Source organism: Ctenocephalides felis, unplaced genomic scaffold (assembly GCF_003426905.1).
Source record: "Ctenocephalides felis isolate EL2017-DRISC unplaced genomic scaffold, ASM342690v1 CF-g0.4_SCAFFOLD_03572, whole genome shotgun sequence".
In the NCBI taxonomy this organism is placed as follows: Eukaryota; Metazoa; Arthropoda; class Insecta; order Siphonaptera; family Pulicidae; genus Ctenocephalides; species Ctenocephalides felis.
Genome location: NW_020539726.1, coordinates 34,056,818 through 34,079,050, shown reverse-complemented (window position 1 = coordinate 34,079,050; position 22,233 = coordinate 34,056,818). Strand labels below are relative to the sequence as shown.

The 22,233-nt window shown below is 27.3% G+C and overlaps 1 pseudogene; it reads left to right on the top strand.

Moving 5' to 3' along the window:
• Positions 1-22,233, top strand: part of LOC113388402 — an 86,177-nt pseudogene that overhangs the window by 50,382 nt on the left and 13,562 nt on the right.

Here is a 22,233-nt window from a genome sequence, read left to right as displayed (position 1 = left end):
TTCCTTATATTTTAATTATTTATCTGAATTTTTCCAATACACGTCTTTATATCGTATAATTTAAAAATTCCTAAACCTTCTTTGAATTTATACAAAAGAAAATATTATCAAATGTTTATTAATTAAACTTTTTTATCAAAATCCATTCAGCACTTTATGAATAACAAAACCCATAATAATTATAAATTTTTAAAACAAACTTCGACGATAAGTGAAATACAAAAGCACAAAGCTCCATAATGATTCATACGACTTTTCTTATCAATGTAATAAATTTATAAACAATATTTATAAACATTCCTTAACATTTTTGTTTGCTTATATAATTATTGCAAAAGTAATAATCGTCTCATAATATTTTCATTCTGTCGAACAATGGTATATTTATATTGTTTTCCCACTAAACTCTAAATATCCATTATTATTCTCTGTGAAACAATTTCATTCATTGTGGCGTTGATCTTGAAGACAGTTGTAAGAAGTTTAACTTTAACATTAATTTTACAATTAACATTCATCTTTTTGTATTTTTTATAGTTTGTTGTATAATTTATTGTTTTCACTTTTATGAGATTTTTACGCGGGTGTCAAGGACGAAAAAAAGAATTTGTGTCAAGGATTTCAGTGAAATTTGGATATGGATTTGGTAAAAAATTATTGGATAATGGATTTATTTAAATTTGTTTATATCGAAAGAATTTTTTTTAATATTTTTGTTATAAATTTTATGTTTTTTTGTGTTTATGCACTCTATAACTAGTACAATTACAGATATTATAAATTTTGTTGAACGAAATTAATTGGAAATCGTTTTGATTGGTTGTTAATAATAAGTTAATAAAAAACTAGTGGGGCGCATGGCATCGTGCCTCAAGACAAATTGCTGGAACTTCCCGTACCAAAAAAATTTTTTTTTTAAAAAAAAGATTAACATTTTTGATAAAAAATTGCTCTGAAAAATTAGATTTTTGAGAAACTATAAATTTTTGACAAAAATTTACTTTTTTTGAAAAAAAAAGACTTTTTGAAGAAAAGTGTATTTTGAAATAATTTGGAAATTCTGAACTTTTTTTTCAAAGTAATCGAACTGCATAGAGACTCTATTTTAGAGATTTCTCTAAATTTTAGAACAAGTTCTAAATTTTAGAAATGGTTCTAAACTTTAGAGATAATGCTAAATTTCAGCACAAGTTCTAAATTTTAGTACAAGATTTAAATTTTAAATATTTAAATTTAGATTGTTTTAAATTGTTGAGATTGTTCCAAATTTTAGTACAAAGTTCTCAATTTCAATATAAGATTCTGAATTTCAAAACAAATTTCAACATTTAGAGATTGTTATAAATTTTACAAGTTTCAATTTTGAACAAGTTCTAAATTTTAGTAAAAGATTTAAATTTTAGATATTATTTCAAATTTTAGAAATTAAACTATATTTTAGAGATTTTTATAAATTTTAGAACAGAAATAGTTCTAAATTTTAGAGATAATGCTAAATTTTAGGACAAGTTCTAAACTTTAGTACAAGATCTAAATTTTAGTACAAGATCTAAATTTTAAATATTTAAATCTCAGTTTTTATTGATTGATTTTTATTTTGCCTCAATGCAAAATTCCACTTACACCTAGTTAACATTTTGTACAATAATAAAATACTCAGTTACTCAAAACATTTTAAAGTAGTAAATTTGTCATAACAAATCTAGAAAAAAAGATCTTACTGTTCATTTGCTACTATTTATATAATTTACAAAAAAATATAAGATAAACATTTTTTATAGATTTAGATTTGTTTATAGATTAGTGAATTTGATAAAACTTTTGCCTTCCAAAAATGTAGTCAATTGAAATGTTGACTTTCAATTGAATCATTCAAATCAGACGCTCCGTTCTCTTAAAAACTGAGTTACCGTTTTTGGCACTTTTTTATGCATCTTCGGAACTGCTAGAACTGCCGTTGCCAAAAACTAATCAGAACATCTTCCTATCAATAGGAATCGAATGTTTTTTGAATTATTCAAATCGGTTGATCCATGATCCCGAAATCGTCGAGGAAAGATTGTATCCGCACATATTTACAAACACACACTCAAACGCACCACACACAAATACTTCCATTGTTTCCAAAATGTTCAGAAATCTCCGAAACGTAAATATATGTAATTTTTTTTTTTATTTTTGGACGATTACTACAACGTACACTAACATAATGGAAGTTAAAAATTATACAATCAGAATTTGCATGATTTTTTCAATAATAAGATTGATAATATTATGATAAGTATTATGTACTAAAAAATTTAAATAATAAAATCAGATTCAGCAAATTTTCTGGAATCATAATATGATATCATTATTTAATTAATATTTCTTCAACATTTATGTTCATTTTATTTGAGTATTTTTATAGAGAATTTTAATATTAATTATAAGATGCACTTTTCCAGTTCCACTTTTTATGATCTTCAATTTATCACAATAAGCAGAAAATAATACAAACATAAATGTTACCATTTATAACTTTTCTTATAAATACATTGTTGAAATTCAATCATTTTATCATAAAAACAAGCCATTTTTATTATTGCCATCGTAAACTGTAGTCATTATATAGTTTCCATTCATACTTTTATGTCGCTCGACTGACTTGGTATTATTATATCAATTCAATAACCATAATAATAAAAATGAGACACAATATCATCAATAATATATAAATAATAATCGATATAATAAATTTTTATTATAAAAACTACAATAGTTGCTTTTTATTCGTTCCAGAAGAGACCGCACCTACCGGATCCGTTGGACTTCGAAGAGTTCTTGAGGCGCAACAAGACCCTCATACAAAATGACCCGCATCGGGAATTGCTTTTGTATCCACCTGATGATGTTACGGTAAGAATAATAAAAAAATTATTGTTGAATTATAATTTGGACAGGGATTTCACTTGGTAAAGTGGCTAGAGTCATGAATTTCGATATCTGACTGCGACAGTCTGATGTTATGCAGGCAGTAGTGATATCGGTTTCCATTTACAATTAGAGGTTGTTCTAAATTTTAGAGATAGTTTCACATTTTAAAGGTTGTTCTATATTTTAGAAGTATTTGTTATGTTTTAGAAGTTGTTCTAAAATTTAGATTTCGTTCTAAATTTTAGAGAGTGATCTAAATTTTATAGATAGTTCTAAATCTCCGAGGTGGTTCTAAATTTTAGAGATTGTTCTAAAGTGAACGTTTTGTTCTGAATTAAGACATTATTTTGAATTGTAGGGTTTATTCTAAGTTGTAGTTTTTATTCTAAATTGTAGAGTTCATTCTACATTTTTTATTTTATTCTGAATTTTAGAGATGGTTCCTAAATTATGAAGTTTGTCTAGGTTTTAAAGATTTTCTTAAATTTTAGTACAAGTTCTAAATTTTAGTGCAAGTTTTAAATTAAGAGCAAGTTTTAAATTTAGAGCAAGTTTTAAATTTTAGAGCAAATTGTAAATTGTAAACCACGTTTCAAATTTTACAAATTTCAGTACAAAATCAGAGATTTTTCTAAATTTTAGTACAAATTGTAAATTTTAGAAATTGTTCGAAATTTTAGAGATTGTTTTAATTTAACTGCAAGATATAATTTTCAATACAAGTTCTAAATTGTGGAAGAAATTCTAAATTTTAGATGTCATTCTAAATTCTAGATTTTATTCTGTATTCTAGATTTTATTCTAAATTGTAGATTTTATACTAAATTATAGATTTTATTCTAAATTATAGATTTTATTCGAAGTTCTAGATTTTATTTTAAATTATAGATTTTATTTAAAATTTTAGATATTGCTCTAAATTCGAAATTTTATTCAAAATACTAGATTTTGTTCCAAATTGTAGAGTTTATTCCAAATTCAAGATTTTATTCTAAATTTTGTGTTTTATACTAAATTATAATTTTATTCTAAATTCTAAATTTTATTCTTAATTTTAGAATTTAGAATATTCTAGATTTTATTCTTAGTTGTAGATTTTGTTCTAAATTTTAGAATTTATTCGAAATCGTAGATTTGATTCGATTTTTTTTATTTCATTTTAAACTTCTAAAATCTTTTCATTCTAAAAATTATAGATTTTTTCTAAATTCTAGACTTTTTTCGAAACTATAAAGATAGTTTTCTAAATTAAAGTTTATTCTAAATTGTAATTGAAGTTTATTCTAAATATTAGAGATGGTTCCAAATTTTAAAGTTTGTTCCAAATTTTAGAATTTGTCTAAATTTTGGAGATTTTTTTTAATTTTAGAGATATTTCTAAATTTTAAGAATTCTTCTAAATTTTAGTACAAATTCTAAATTTGGGAACAAAATCCAAATTTTGGAACATGTTCTTAATTTTGGAACATGTTCTTAATTTTAGAGATAATGCTAAATTTTAAATATGGTTGTAAATTCTAAAACAAGTTCTAGTTCTAATTTGAGAGATGTTCTAAATTTAAAAGATGGTTCTAAATATTATTGCTCTAAATTTTAGTGATTGTTCGAAACTTTAGAGATAATTCTAAATTTTAAAGATAGTTCCAAATTTTATAGATGGTTTTAAATTTTGTAGACTGTTCTAAATCTTAGAGATTGTTCCAAATTTTAGTACAAGTTTCTGAATTTTAGAACAAGTTTTAAAATTATGAGGTAATTCTGAATTTTACAAGTTCCTAAATTTTGAAACAAGGTTCTAAATTTTAGAACAAGTTTTAAAATTTAGAGATTGTTATAAAATTTACAAGTTCCTAAATTTTGGAACAAGTTCTCTCTAAATTTTAGAACGAAGTTCTGTCTTTTAAAGATTTTTCTAAATTATAAAATAAGTTCTAAATTTAAGAAAAAGTAGATTTTTTAACAAATTATGAATTTTCATTTCTTAATTTATTTCAATTGAAAAATTTAGAGATTGTTCAAAATTTCAGAGCTTGTTCCAACATTAGAAGATGGTTCTAAAAAGTTCTAAATTTTAGAAAATGTTCTAAATAAAAGTAAATTTCAAGGATAGTTCCAAAGATTGTTCTAAATTTTAGAGATTCTTCTAAATAATGTTTAAGCGTAATATTCTTCTATTAAATGATTTATAATTTATTTCTTGCAATAGGCACTGTTTCAGTAAGTTTCATTAACTTTCAAAAAATCTAAAAACCTAAATATCACTACTTATTGATTGAGCCGATTTTTTACACGTATCGAAATGTTCATACAACTTACCTTAGTTCAAAAGGCCACTCACACCTAGTTTGTTGCTTAGAAATATATCATTTACCAATTCCCATGAATACATATCCTGATTCTGATATTCAGTTTACAAGACTAAAAGCTTTTATATATAATTTATAATCGGTCATTATTACATCTGGTGTAAGAAATTAGATCACCCATAGAGTATAAAGTTTATAACATGCTGCACTTATTCAATTTTAATCCGAAGATGAGAATTAGGTTAATGGAAGCAAATAAACAATGCATAGAGCCGTCTTTCATTTCTTAAAGAACTTTATTAATTGATGTTATTGTGTTGTGCAAGGCGCGAATTAATCCATTATAAGAGGGGAGCTGACACACTTGAGTAAAGAAATTGATAGGAAAAATTATTAGCATTCATAATGAACGATATGACTAGATTCATGTAATTATTTATTTATATATTTATTTTAAATATATCGCCCACAGATTTCTTCCAAGAGGACTCAAAAATACAATTATTTTACATAGTGAACAACAATTGAAATATATACAAAAATACAATATATAGTTATTAACATAAAATGCTTAACATAAAATTACATATAATGCAGAATGTAACAATACTATTTATAAACAAAACAAGATAAAATAATGAGATATTTGAAAAGAAAATAAAAAGGATAACTTGTGCAGATGGAGATTATTTGACTAGGTGAAGTTTTGTGAATATATATTTCATTATTAATTGAGTTAAAGTTAGAGGACATAAGTTGAATAGGCGAATTTAAGAGAGAATTAGATTTAGTGGTAGGATAATTGAAAAATAATTGTGAACGCGTAGATAGCCTTAGAACATTAAAGGATAATTGATTAAGAATATGAGGACAGTCTATAGAATTATTGCAAAGTTTAAATAAGAACATAATTGTACAGATAAATCGACGTGAGGCAAGAGAAGGAATACCAAACTCTTTTAGTAAAGTGTTGTGGTCAAAGCCACGTTCAGGGTAAATTTTATATGTATTATAATAAAGATATTTCAGAAATTTTTACTGAACCTTCTCTATCGCATCAGAGTTGTTGATTTGATGAAGATACCAAATAATCGAACCATATTCTAATTTTGAACATACAATAGAATAGTTCATGCAAAGAAGTGCATTGTTAGAATTGAATTGTTTACAGTTTCTCAGTTTCAAACCTAAAGATTCATGTGCTCTATTACAAATATCAGTTATACAATCCGTGAAAAACAAACCAGAATCAAAAAGAACTCCTAAATCTGAAATTTTATTACATCTATCAATGCTGGTGTTAGAAATTTTATAATCAAATTGTATTGGAACGCGCTTATGTGAAAAACTAAGAATCTTGCACTTTGATATATTTAAATGTAATTTGTTATAGACACACCAAGAGTGGAAAGAGTCAAGTTGAGACTGTAGAAATAAGCAGTCATCAATAGAATTTATTTTGAGATATAGTTTGAGATCATCTGCAAATAATAAATGTGGACAGCTAATAATATCAGTTATGTCATTAATAAAAATAATAAATAGTAGTAGACTAAGAATGGATCCCTGAGGAACGCCTGCACTGATATTTTCAATGTTGCTCAAGAATCCATTAAAATAGACAAACTGTTTACGAGTATGAAGATGTATATAATATTACAATTATATGTTTTTAAATCATTCGTATGTTATATTAGGTTGTCAAATATCTCCCTTCCGCTTTTTTGCTCTTGGTTTATAATACAAAAAGGCGGAAGGGAGATATTTGACAACCTTATATTTGATCATTTGGTTTTTTCCAGCATGTGACTTTGCCCCTACGTCCCCGAACTGTGATATCTAGTGTACCACCACTGCCTTCCAAAACCGACTTGGACCAAGAAGGAGAAAAGACCATAAGTGCGCCGCCACTGCTGACAAGACAGGCCTTGCAGACTTACAGCTCAAATTATCATGTAGTCCATCACAAGTATCATGCTTATAGTGGCACTTGTCATGACTTGCCGAGGTAAAAAATAACATAAAGAAACTCTTGTTTTGTTGATTCTTTAAGTTTCTCTCAAACTTCATCATATTTTTAACTTCTCGTAGGGCAAGTTATAATAATCGCAAAAAAATCGAAAATGAAAATTTTTATATATCTTTACGTTTCAAAACCTTCTGGAAGTTTTGGCATATCTTAGAAAAAATGGATGTGTGTGTGGGGGGGAGGGGGTATGTGTGTGCGTGTGTGTGTGTGTGTGTGTGTGCGGATACAATTTTCGTCGACGATCTCGGGAACACCGATCAACCGATTTGAATAATTCAACTAATGGGGCGCATGGCATCGTGCCTTAAGGCAAATTGCTGGAACTTCCCGTACCAAAAATTATTTTTTTTAAAAAGATTAACATTTTTGAAAAAAAATTACTCTGAAAAAATTAGATTTTTGAGAAACTATAAATTTTTGACAAAAAATTTACTTTTTTTGAGAAAAAAAGACGTTTTGAAGAAAAATTTATTTTGAAATATTTTGGAAAATCAGAATATTTTTTCAAAGCAATCGTGCTGCTTTAACTGCATAGAGACGAAATATCAAAGCGCGTAAGCGCCGCGTCGCCGTCTAACGGATAAACATTGGTACGGAACCCATAGAAATGTAAACATAATTTATACTTATTGTTAAAATCTCTATAAAATATCTGATAATTTGATGTGCATATGTCTAATGATCATTTTTGACTGCCAAATGGCATTTTTTTACTTTTTTTTACTGGATCTCCGAAACCGCTAGACCTGCTTCATGAAAATTTGATCAGTTCTTCATCTTGTTAATACAAGTAAAATGTTCTTTGAATTATTCAAATCGGACGCTCCGTTCTCTTGAAAACTGAGTTACCGTTTTTGGCACTTTTTGCCCCGTATCTTTGGAACGGCTGGACCTGCCTTCGCCAAAAACTAATCAGAACGTCTTCTTATCAATACAAATCGAATGTTTTTTGAATTATTCCAATCGCTTCATCCGTGTTCCCGAAATGGTCGACGAAAATTTGTATCCGAACACACATACACACGCACACACACACTCACACATACATCCTTTTTTCTAAAGTATGCGAAGATATTCAGAAACCTTTGGAACGTAAATATATGTGAAAATTTTTGTTTTCGATTTTTTTGCGATTACTATAACTTGCCCTACGGGAAAAATTTTAGTTTTTGAAAAAACTGTTAATATTATGATAAGAGTCATGTACTCGAAGAGAAGAATTTCATTTATTGACGCAAAGGGCTTTTAAAGAAATAAATACAAATTCAGCAAATTTTCTGAGGTTAACATTCTTTTCCTTATGTAAAATATGTGAAACAATTTGGTAATTAACTTTTGGTTTTGAAATTATTTGGTAATTAATTATATTGCACACACACGTGCTTGAATGCCCTAAAATTGTAGCTTATTATTTTAAATTTTAATGAATTGATAACATTTTGGTATGTTTTATGAGACCATGATATCTATTGCCAAAAAAGGTTAATAACAAAAAACTATTCAAATTTCAAATTTTGACGAATTTTACAAATTAAACGACTTGTCGTAGGGTCGTAATATTTCAGTATGATAGAGAAGACTATGGTATCTACCATCAAAAAAAAAGTCAAAAAAGATTTTTTTTACACTTTGTTGCAAGAAAACGGCACGACCGATCTCTACCAAAAACTAATCAACACGATTTCTAACCTTAAGGGGGTTGTTCTTTTTTTTGTTACAAAACATGCAAGGTATTTGTTTTTGTTTTTCTCGAAATGTATTTATCATAAAGACATGCGGTTATTTTTAAACAAAAATGACAAAATCATAGAATATTAAGAAATTTTTTATTTATTTTTTTTCGCCGTCATTTGTTAACCAGTGGGCGCCAATGTGGGCATTGCAAAATCGATCTCGTTTGCGGTGCCACAGATAAATCCGTTGCGCATCGCCTGAAACAAAAAAAAACGAAACTACGTTGAAGAAGAAGTTTGAATCCAGTCCCCCTACCAAAATGAAAGAAAAATAGCAAGTAGGAAAAAAATGGCAGCTATTTTTAAAAAAAAGTGTCAAAAAAGGCCTTTTTTTGGGACGAGAAGGTTCGCAATTTTTTTTTTGCGTAATGTTATCAAGTTGTTTGAGGTAGGGGGACTAGGTATTGCAGTGGTGAACAAATTAAAAAAAAATTCAAGTCGATCCGACTTGTAGTTTTTTTTTTTTGTGCACCGCATTGAAAAAAGTCAATTTGAGAAAACGTATTTAAAGTTCTTATATAATGTACTGAATACACCATTTAATTTAATGTACGAAATACACCATGGTGTTCAAAGATGCTGACACATTAAAAAGGTCATGTGCATGAGGTATTATAGTGAAAAAGAGGCAGCTGGCATACAATAGCTCGCGGAACGATAAAAAAACGCTTTCAGAGGATCATACGTATATTTATTTATTTATTTATTAATTTTACAAGCCGTCTGTATAATATTTAATATTATAATAAGGCTTAAGTCAATATTTTATAGGTTTAATATAATTAATTAATTATAGCTATTTAATTACTTAATTTATTTACTATAAACCTATTTATATTTACTTAATTATAATTTTTTTTTTTTTAATATAACTAGTTTGTTTGTTACAAGTGTTTTTTAAAATTTAATAAGTAATTTTAATAAGCTTTACAATACATACTTTTACAATATTAACAAATTTTAGGTTATTTTATGATATTTTAACAATTTGAGTATCTTATATATTATAATTATTATTATTATTAATATTATCATTATCATTTTTATTATTATTGTTAAATATTTTACAATTTTTTTTCTTTTACAAATTTTAGGTATTTTGATAAAGGAAATATTTTGTTTCACAATTTTTAAGTGTTTTTTAAATATAAGTTTTTGGTTAACTAATTATTAAGTATTTTAACAATAACAGTCGAAATAAAAAATTAAATTTTGTTTCACAATTTTAAAGTGTTTTGAATTATAAGTTTTTAGTTAACTAATTATTAAGTATTTTAAAAAATAACAGTCTTATGAAAATAATAATTAGAAAAAAAAAAAAAAAAAAAAAAAAATGTTTCTCAAATTTTTTTTTTTTTAAATTGTAAGTGTTTAATTAACTAATTATTAAGTATTTTAACAATATAACATAACAGTTATATAAAACAAATAAAAAGAAAAAATAAACAAAGAAAGAAATAATAATAATAATAGTAATTTAGAAGTATTTAGTTTAACGAACGAATTATATAGAGATATATATATCTATAACTTCGTCAAAAATATAGATATTAAGATGATTTTTTTTTAAATAATTCTAGGGTTTTTAGCTTTTATAATATCAAAAAATCTCAATCTCTTGTTTTAAAATTCATTTTGTTGATCTTTTATGTTTCTCTCAAACTCACCATATTTCTTTTACTAATGAATGACAAACTTCTTATTGGTCTTTGCATTTGGTTCTTATCACTTAGTACCATTCCAATTCCAATTTTTTCAATTTAACCATTCTCTAATACTCAATTTTTTGCAGCTGGCAGAGACAAATTTGATGGCATTGGCAATCTTATTGTTATCTTATTCTAAAATAGTTTTTATATTTTTGCCTCTATTTCAGGTTACCAAAATCTGAACCAATGCGAGAGGAACTTTTTGAGGTTGACACTGATGCTGATCAAATAGACGATGTTATGTCGAGAAGTCATAGTGATGGTATTAGAAAACAAGGACATTTGCTCAAAGGACCTGATACTTCATCAGATAGGATGTTTGCACATATTGGATCCAAAAGCTTCAAGAGAAGGTAAATAGTTAACGAGAAAAAATCATTCTTAGATTGCAAGATTTACTTTAGCTCTATGTATACTCGACTTTTTTATTTCGTAGTTTATTTTGAGGAGCTTCAGGAAATTCTTCTGATCATAATATTTAATTAGGAAGTTGTAAACCTTATTATATATTTATTTTTCTGCAGATATTGTTACCTTCGTCAAGAAGTTGATGGAACTTACATTCTAGAGCTCCACAAGGATGAAAAGAAGGGCGATGCAAAGGCTACCATTGTTATGGACTTTTGTACTGATGTAGTTACTGTAAGTTTTTTTTAAAAAAAAGAGGTTTACACGCGATTGAAGTAAAACTTTTTTGCTACTATACAAGATGGCATTTAAGTGAAAATAAATACATCATATAACAATTTTGAATAATGATTATTAATAATGTGGTAGCACTCGTGATGCACACATTTATTAGTGTCAATCATTATACACATTTATATAATGATAAATTATAAATTATATATTTATAATAGCATTAAAAATATGTATAATATTTAAAAACAATAATGTAATTAAAGTCATACTTCAAATATGACATGATCGGTTTGTCATTGCAATTAGCATTTAGAAACGAACCTTCATTAGAGAAATGAAGTAATTGCTGATTAATAAATTCTATAATAGTCGTTCAATATAGTGGATTAAACAACGACTAAACAAATATTGTTTTCGCAACTTCACTCATCGTGTAATAATTGTGTTTGAAGAACTTCATGTAAATAAAATTAACATACATTCATTGACTGCTTGTATTTTTTTTACTTTTTGCTGGAGATATAATCTCATTCTTTGAACAGCTGTAATATCTGTCTTGCCTAAAAAATATTTTGCATTTTAATAACTTTAAGATGTATAGAAACTACGAATAAAATAGAAATAATTTCTAATGAATAAACTTACGTTTAGTACACGGCACAAATTTTTAATTTGTTTTATTATTTTCAAGGAACAGGTTAAAATATTCTTCTGATTTGAGCATTTTTTATTAACTTCCCGAAGGAGAAGTTTATGTTTTAAATCAAGATTTGTACTATGATGTAACTTTAAAATGTTTATTTATCTATATCTATTTCCTTGTTGATATCGATACGCATACAACGTTGATGCAGTTACGAATACAACGACAGATTTCTATTAACATATACGACAACTAATCACAATCGACCCGTATAGAAAAGATCTCATCGAGAGCGAATGACGAATAGTTCAGGCGTAACGGACTTTTGTTGCATTTGTAGGGATTTACACCCTAGTCGCGCCTAAAGAAGTTTTACTTCAAAACTTTCCTAACATTTTGTGAATATTTCAGTTCTAATAAATTGAGATAAATTTTATAAAATTGATTGTTTTATTTACAGAATACGAAGAAAGGTCGTTACGGATTTGAATTAAAAATGATAGAAGGACATAGATCGTACACGTTGGCAGCAGATTGTGAAGCAGAAATGCAGGTAAATAAATAATTATTAAGATATATTTAAATAACGCACAAAACAAATTTTTGTCCAAAAAAAATATATCGAAAATTACCAAATTTTAATGGTGATCCAATTGCTGTCTTAATATTTTAGATCGAGCGAAAAAGATTGTTTTTAGTTTGTAACGTGCAATGTTTTATTATGAAATATTGACGAGTCCAGTCATTCAGAATCTTTAGACACAAATGCAGGAATAATATAATATATTTCATAGTTAATAATATAATATTATAATATATTTCATAGTTTCAAACAAGAATAACAGCGAAAATGATTGAATATCAATTGTAATTGAAGAAAATTGCTGTATAGCTCAAATGAATGAAAAATTGTGTTTAGTTTCTAGTAAACTATGTGTTATTATGTTTTAATTTTTTTTAAATGTCGATGAGTCGACTTATTCTGAAACGTTTGACATCAAAATTGGTAAAAAATATGTGTAATGTGATCCAAAATTTGACTTTTATTGGGCTATTGCAAATTTTACCTGAATAGTTGAATCTAAATTTTTACTAACAATAAATCGGTTATTTATAATTATCGGAAAGTTTATGCAACTTGCCTCAAGGCAAAATGCCAATTACACTTAGTTTAAATCACCTTCAATTTTTTTCTAATTTCAGGATTGGGTTGCTAAATTAAAAGCTGTGATAGAACAAATTAAACTACAAGAAGAGAAAAGGGCTGCGTCATTGGAAAGAGGTAAATAGAATCACGTGGAATTTTTTTATGAAAAACTAACATATTTCAGTAACAATTTAAACAATAAGAATACATATTAAAGCATTTTCACCTAATTCAATTTCAATAATTTTAATTTTAATAATTTTAAATTGAATATTATTTTAATTTTAGTAAAATATAATTAATTATGTCGCCCTCTAACGATGTGCTTTTGCAATTCACCAAAATCTGTTAGGGAGCTTTTGACCCGCCATTTTGAGCTTTTTTCATTATTTTATTAATATGTAAAATATAGTTGATAATAATACATGGCAAAGACAACACCGATCTTTTAATTGAGTTTATTATACACATTTTTTATCGTGGCAAATATTTTTATAGATCTTTTACTTTTTAGCAAGTTTGCAACAATCAGCACCGCCATCGCCTGCGCCTTCGCCAGCACTGACCTATGGCACCCTTAAAGGGCTAGAACAAAGTATGAACCCTCAATTGATAAGATATAGTAGAGAAACCGATATTTCGATAGCCAGTTCCAGAAAAGAAGGAAGAAGACGTCTTTTTAGTGGTTATGTGCAGCCCAATAAGGCGACTCCACAACCTAATGTCGAACCTTACAAGTAAGTAAAAAGGATAATGGATATATTTTCGAGTAACATAGCTTTGTTGATATTTTTTTAAAAATAAGAATATGTTGAGGGTTTGGTATTCCCGGTGCACTTATTTTACGCTTAAAAGGGATAAAAAGTGCCAAGAATGGTTATTCAGATTTTGAGAGAATAGAGCATACGATTTCAATAATGCAAAAAATATTTTATTTGTATTGGCGATATGAATTGATTACATTTTTGGGAATGCAGATCCAGCAGTTTCGGAGAAGTGGCAAAAATGTCAATTGGGCATAAAAAATAGTCATTAGACATGCACATCAACTTATCAAATATTTTATAGAAATTTTAATAATAAGTACAGACTATGTTTACATTTATATGGGTTTAGTACTAATGCTTATTTGTTAGTCTGCGACGCGGCGCTTACGCGCTTCGATTTTTTCTTTCTAAAACAGCTGCGCAACGCGATTGCTTTAAAAAATCTATTCAAAATTTTTAAAATACTTTAAAATATTACTTGTGGGGTGTATGGCATCGTGCCTTAACACAAATTGCTGTTACTTCCCGTACCGTAACGAAATAATCGAGGAATATTAATGTTTTCGAATAGATTATTATAAATACTGTAACATTGTCTGATATTTATAAGAATTATATAAACTAATTTGCAAAGTTAAAATTATTTGTTAAAAATATATTAGAACTTTAGTCAGAATTAAAATTAAAATCTGAATTTTTTGAACAAAAATTTTTGTTTCCAAAATCAATTATTTTGTTAAAACAAGCAGAAAGTTTTTTAAATAATTTAAATCGGACTCTTAGTTCTCTCAAAAACTGCACATTTTTTGCACATTTAGGTCTGTATCTTTGAAATGGCTGGATCTGCCTTTGCCAAAAACTCATCAGCACATCTCCCTATCAATAGGAATCGAATGTTTTGAGAAGTTTGTTTTTGCGACTAATTTTTTGTTTTCTTGTTTCAAGACATTTTGAATCAAATGAGACCAAATTTGGAAAAAGTATATTATATGTGAGCCGATTTTTGACCTTTCGTTTACATTTTCTCAAAAACTGCTGGAACGATTTTAAAAAAATTTAAATCTATTCTATGTATCTCGACCGAGACGTTTCTTTGTAATTAGCAAAAAATGTGAAACTTTTCGTCAACTTTTTTGTAAATAAATCTGAACTTTTTTTAATCTTTTAAAACTATTGAATCGGTTGCGCCGCTTCTTTATAATCGAATGTTAAAAAAAATGACGACATTGATGAAACTCTGTATGGTGATATAGTCCTTGGTCTTGATGAACATACTAAAATATTAAAGGCCTAAGACAAGAGGTTCACTAAAGATTTATTAAAGTATGGAATACTCCAGAGAAATAATAAATATTAGGCCCGTGTTCGTTATTTTTTTAATAATGTGTAATATTTAAATATCTTGCAAAAATTACTGACATGCCTGAAAATCTAAAATTGAATAATTTGCAATAGTTTCTCACAATATTATTTCCTTGGTGTGCTTATAAATAACTCATAAATTAAAATGTTGAATTCTTTTTGATTATAGTAAATCTTAGTCTTATAGTAAAGTTCGACTTAAATTTGTATATATTTAGGGAAAATAATTAGTTTAATTTTGCTTAATAATATTAAAACTAGTTAGTAATATGTGTTTTAATAGTAACAAGTGTTTTAATAAAAATTAATTAAAGTTTTTGATACTCAAAATAAATAATAAATATTAGGCCCGTGTCCGTTTTCCAATAATGTGTAATATTTAAATAATTTGTTGAAAATAACTGACATGCATGAAAATCTAAAACAGAATAATTTGCAATAGTTTCTCACAATATTATTTCTTTGGTGTGCTTATAAATAACTCATAAATTAATATATTGAATTCTTCTTGATTTTAGCATGTCTTAGTCTTATAGTAAAATTCTACTTAATTTTTTATATATTTAAGGAAAATAGTTAGTTCAATCTCGTTTAATAATAATTAGAATAAAAAGGTAACCTAAAATTAAATTTTTACAAAATAAAAAATCGAAAAAAATTTGCCCTGCCGTGACCAGGATTCGAACCTGGGTTACCACGGCCACAACGTGGGGTCCTAACCACTATAATCTCGAATCATTGATACCGATGTCTATACTTTATAAACATTTAGAAAGTACCGTAAATAAAACTCTCACCTGCAATTGATTTGCATGCAACTGCAAATTAGGCGCATAATAAAAATTAAATGATTTATTCTTTATATAAGATCCTTATGATTTCATTGCATCTTGATTGCTATTTTAAGGAAATAAAAAAAAAACTTTTTAACTTCCCGAAGGAGAAGTTTATGTTTTCATCAAAAAATCCGATTTTTTAATTTTATGTTTTCTCGACGTTTCAAGCCATTCTGAATCGAATGAGACCAAGTTTGGATAAAGTATGTATGTGTGTGTGTATGTGTGCGTGTATGTGTGCGAACAGATTTTTTGTCGTAAATCGACGTTTTCTCGAAAACGGCTGGGCCGATTTCAAAAATTTAAAAGCCATTCGATGTATCTCGCCGAGAACTATTGTTTGTCAGTTTTGTGCGACGATCGGCCAAGCCGTTACTTTATAAATAGCAGAAAAGTGAAATATTTTTCGTCTACGTTTTAAACCGCAATTCTGAATCGATTTTGAAAATTCAAAAACCGTTCGAAAGATATTCGTTGGGAATCGTGCTGATTAGTTTTTGGTAGAGATCGGCCGGGCCGTTTTCTTGTAATAAAGTTTTTTAAAAAAAAAAATTCGACGATTTTTATGATTATTTTTTTGACGGTAGATACCATAGTCTTCTATATCATACTAAAATATTACGGCCCTACGACAACTGGTTCAGCTTTAAAAATTCGTCAAAGTTTGCAAAAATTGGTATCGTTTTTTTGGCATTTGTCAAAATTAGACTTTTGATCGACGTTTTCTCAAAAAAACGCCTGAACCGATTTTAGAAATTTAAAAGCCATTTGATGTATTTCGGCGAGGACTATCGTTTGTCAGTTTTGTGCGACGATCTGCCAAGCTGTTTCTTTGTAATTTGAAAAAAAGTGTTAAACTTTTCGTCCACATTTAAGCTCATCCTACCGAACCGATTTTAAAAAATCAAAAACTGTTCGAAAGATATTAGTTTTGAATGGTACTGATTAATTTTAGGTGAAAATCTACCGAGCCGTTTTCTTGTAATGAACAGTTGAAAAAAAAAATTAAGCCGTTTTTCATGGAACTTTTTTTGGCGATATACATCATGGTCTTATAGAACTTACTGTAATATTACGGCCTTACGACAAGTAGTTTAATTTTAAAAATTCGTCAAACTTTCGTAAAATTATTATCGTTTTTTTTTTAAAAGTAGGATTGATGAAGTACATTATTTACACATTTTTTTTTATTAAGTCCATTATTTACACATATCGGGAAGTTTATGTAACTTGCCTCAAGGCTAAATACCAAACCAACTAGTTTTTAGAATCATTTTTTCAAAGATGATTTATTTTTTTCTAGGGAGCAGTTTGGCCAACGAATATCCCTAGTTTGCGAATCCCTGAAGTTTCGTCTCCAAGCTCCAGTCGATGGCGAAAAGGAAACCCTGTGCCAGGTCGAGCCCTATTTCACGTCCCTTTGTTTGTACGATGCTCGAGCCAATAGGAAATTAACCGAAAACTTCTACTTCGACGTCAACCATGACGTCTGTCGGAAACTGTTGGAGAATAATAACAACTCTGGAACTTTGACTCATAATGGGACCACTAATGGTAAGGGATAATACGTAAGAATTAAACACATTTTACAGGGTAACTTTCAGTTTACTTTTATTACAAAAAATATTCAAAAACACAACGTTTGCAAAAGAATTGTAAATTAGTGGGCTGCATGACATGGTACCTTAAGGGGTACAACTAGTGTAACCGCCTTAAAAAAGGTGATTTTTGGAAGTTTATATTAGAAAAACTACGTTATCAATTATTTCAAAATTTTAGGAATATATTTATACATGTTTTAAGAATACATAGTAAAATTTTTGAAGAAACAAATTAAATATTTTTTAAGTTATCGCCGATCTCCAACGTCGCGACAAAAACAAGGCCCTTCACTGCTGCAGTAATTCCGGCCTTCTCCGTGGATGAAATTAAAAAAAAATCTCATTAAACTAGATAATATTGTCTGTAATATGAACTACGATACAGAAAAAAATCAAATATTGACAAAATGACGGCGTTTTTTTTTTAAAAAGTCGAATTTTACCCAAAATTTTGGTCGTTTTTGGACTGCCAAAATTCGATTTTTGATCCGATCAAAAAATCGATAGTTCATTTTACGGAGAACTATATATAGAACATGTAAAAAAATTCGATAGTGATGTTTCGAGAAAAACGCGTTTAAAGATAAAATGATCGTTATACTATATACTATATATATACTCTGTTAATGGTTATGACTCAAAAACTATTTAAGATATCGATTTAAAATTTTGGTATGTTATTTTTAAAAGTATAACCTATCGACATATGGAAAAATTGCAAATTCGATTTTTTGAAAATTTCATACTAGTTGTGCCCCTTAAAGCAAATTGCTGGAACTTCCCGTACCATAATTAAAAATTTGAGGAATGAAAATAATCAATAATTGTTTTAGATAATTTCGATTTATAAGTGTTTATTATATTGGGCGACGAGCGTATTCTACAAATAACTTATGCGTATGTTTACAAGAAACTGGTTCAATTTTTTTCTTAATTTGATTTTTTTGTTAATTTTAAAATCTTTAAAATTGAAATTCTTGAAAAAAGGCGATTTTTTAAGAATAAATTTTTTTTTGAGAATTGGAAACTTTTGAAAATTTCGAAATATTCTCAAATTTTTGTAAGAAATCTTTTTTTTTAATTTTGATATATTTCGACATTTTACAAAATTTATATTTTTTTGAAAATGATAAAAATTTCGAAAATTTGAGTTTTTGAAACTTTAATTTTTTTTGAAAATTTTCAAAACTACGAAATTTTTTGGGAAACCATTTTTTGCACACCATCTACATGAGAAGTGGTGATTAGTTTTTGGCAAAGGCAGGTCTAGTCGTTTTGGACACACCGAGCAAAACGTGCAAAAAATGGCTGTTTTTGACAGAACTAAGCACCCAATTTCAATTATTCAAAAAACTTTTTGATTGTGTTGACGAAACGATTGCTTTTGAAAAACAATTTTTTTAATTTTTTTTTAATTTCAAAAAAAAAAAATTCTTTGATATCGAAAATAATTCGGATTTTAATTTTAACTCTGGCTAAAGTTCTAAAGCTTACTAATATACTTCGAATGAATAATTTTAACTTTGCTATTCAGTTTATATAATTCTTATAAATATTAAACAAAATCCTTCATTTTAAATTTGATGTAAACATTTATAAGTTATAGAATTTATAATAATCTATTTGAAAACATTTGATATTCTTCGAATATTTCATTACGGTACGGGAAGTTCCAGCAATTTGCTTTGAGGCACGATATCATACACCACTAGTTAAAAATTCGGTGTGGGAAGTATGATGGAAATGAATAAATCGATTAGTATTTGTATGAACAAATCTATAATAATTGTTTTAGTATACATGTTCAAACAAAATCTTGATGATTTTACGCATTCAAAGTTAGGGGCGCACGAACTTTTAGCTACCCTGAAACGGCTCCTCGTAGCAGGTTAAGTACACACGCTTGGGACTCGCCGAAACAAAAAATTGAAAAATAAATACATAGCAATATTAGTATTTAATACTAGTGATAGTTTATGTAGTATTGATATTTATAAAATTATGCTTTAATTATGTATACTAATTTATTTTTCAAATTTTATTTAAACGTGTTAAATGTTAAACATCAAATTACATCAAATATTTGGAAAAGTGCTATTAATTTAGCTATTAGTTAAATTTATCTATTAGTTAACTTAGTTGTCATTTGTTCATTTTTATGTGCTTGTATATAATTGTATAGTGCACCATATATCCTTTTCTTTGTCATTATAAAAGTGTTGTGCTCGAACTTTATTTGGACTGCGTACGCGCCGTCCCGGTAATAAATTTTAATATCAGTCTTACTTCTGAAATTGCTCTTAAGCTTTATTTAATTTATTAATAGATTTTTATTTATATATGTCTATCTATAATTTGCAGGTTGTACAAATGGCACAGGTGATGATAAAAAATCTGCAACAAATGGTCATTCACCAACTGCTGGAGATGGAATGAAGAACGGTTGTTCTGGAACTAATGGAAGTGCTGGTGGTGATGGCGAGGAATGCGGAATGTTCGATGCTAAATGGATTGAACATCCTAGACAAGTAATTATTATTTTACATATTACACGAATTATTTCATTTTTTAAAATCTGAAATTTTATCGAGAGCGAATGACGAATCATTAGCATTCGACTCGGTCGTAACGCACTTCCGTTGCATTTGTACGGATTTACACCCTAGTCGCGCCTTAAGAAGTTTTACTTCAAAAATATCTGCTATCCATAATGCTAATAACAATAATAATAATAAATAAATAAATAAATAAAAATAGATTAAAAATAAAGAAAATAAATAAAGAAAAAATAAAAAGAAAAAAATAACAAATTGTTGTAATTGCTCCAATAAGCAATTGACTATGGAAAGCAATTTTTAACATTAAGTCTATAGGCTGTTTCTAACATACATATGACTTTTTACAAACTCTGTACTTACTTGTATACAATGCAACAAAATTAATTAGATTTTTTTTATTTCTAATAATTGATTTATATTTATTTTCAGGCGATATTGAGTGTAACCAATCCACATCCCGATGTATTTTTAGTCGTAAGAATTGATAAAGTGTTGCAAGGCGGTATCTGCAACACTTCAGAACCTTATTTGAAAGCAACAAAAGATCCACGTTTAGGTAAGAAATAATAATTATATTAACTGATCAATTAAATAATTGATACATTTTTTAATGTAGTTAAAAAAAATCTTAATAAATTAATACATACTATTTTACATAACGTTTCATATTCAGAATTATATTATAGACTTTTACCTTTGGGTATATAATACTGTTCGTACACTTTACATAATATTATTCGTAATCTCACTTTATATATCATAATATTATATCGTAAAGCAAACAACTACAATATTCTATCAAACAGTAGTTTCTGATTTGATTTTCTAACATTTTTTTAACGAAGAAAAATTAGTTTCTGATTTGCTTATATCGAGTTTCTATTAACCATGATTGGTATTCAAAAAATAATATAAATTACAAAAAAATATTACTATACACTATGTTGAATGTATTAATACATTTTATGCATTTATTTTCTTGTTTATAGGTTTAAAAGTACATAAATCTGTGAAAACATACTGCCAAAGATTAGGACAATATAGGATGCCATTCGCATGGGCTGCGAGGCCTTTATTTAGGTAAATTTATAAGAATTGTATTTTTTTTAGTTTTTGATACAGTCAACCTTTCTCAATTCAATTTTCCATAATGTGGTATTTTGGAAACATGGTTTCTCTATAACGCGGTTTCGAAATTGCGACAGATCTTATATAACGCTGCACTTCTATAGCAGTTTGCTTTCGATCATAAGTATTTTTTCAGTAATTACATATTGTAAAAGGTTTTAATATAAGTTTTATTATTGACTATAATGTTATTTTTTAAAATATGTTTATATGCAAATGCTTGTTCATTTCATAGCTGTGTACGACATTGGTTTTAGTAGTACAGAACTCTCTACAAAAAATCGGCTAGAAAATTTTTTCGTTGTAAAATAGTTTTTTAGTTTAGTTTTTGCTTGGTTGCATTTTTTTATTATATACTTATATGAACTCTTCAATTTATAAACAGATTATTTTTCATAATATCTTTCTTAAATTTAATTCAATCAAAACAATTTATAATTCGTTCTTGCTTTTGTATCTACTAGTCTCTATACAACGCGATATCAGGCAAATTTCTGGTGACGGTTAGAAGATTTTGTATTTTTAAAGTCATTTTTATTTTTGCAATTTTGCTTGTTGTTCTTTTAGGATGGGGTTAAAAATTATTGCATAATAATAATAGAAAAAAATGTTACTGAGAATCTCATAATTTCACGTATTGTCCTTTTAAGATAGCATTAAAAAAATTTATGTAATAATAATAACAAGAACGTGGTGCAAATGATATGTTTTGTACTAGTTTTGAGCTTTTTATTGCCTACTTTCAAATTATCGCATTATAGGAGGGTTGACCAAACATTCAAATGTTACTCGCATTTATAAATTGCTATAATTTTAATATGAACTCGAGATTAATTAAAGATAATTCTTTTATTTA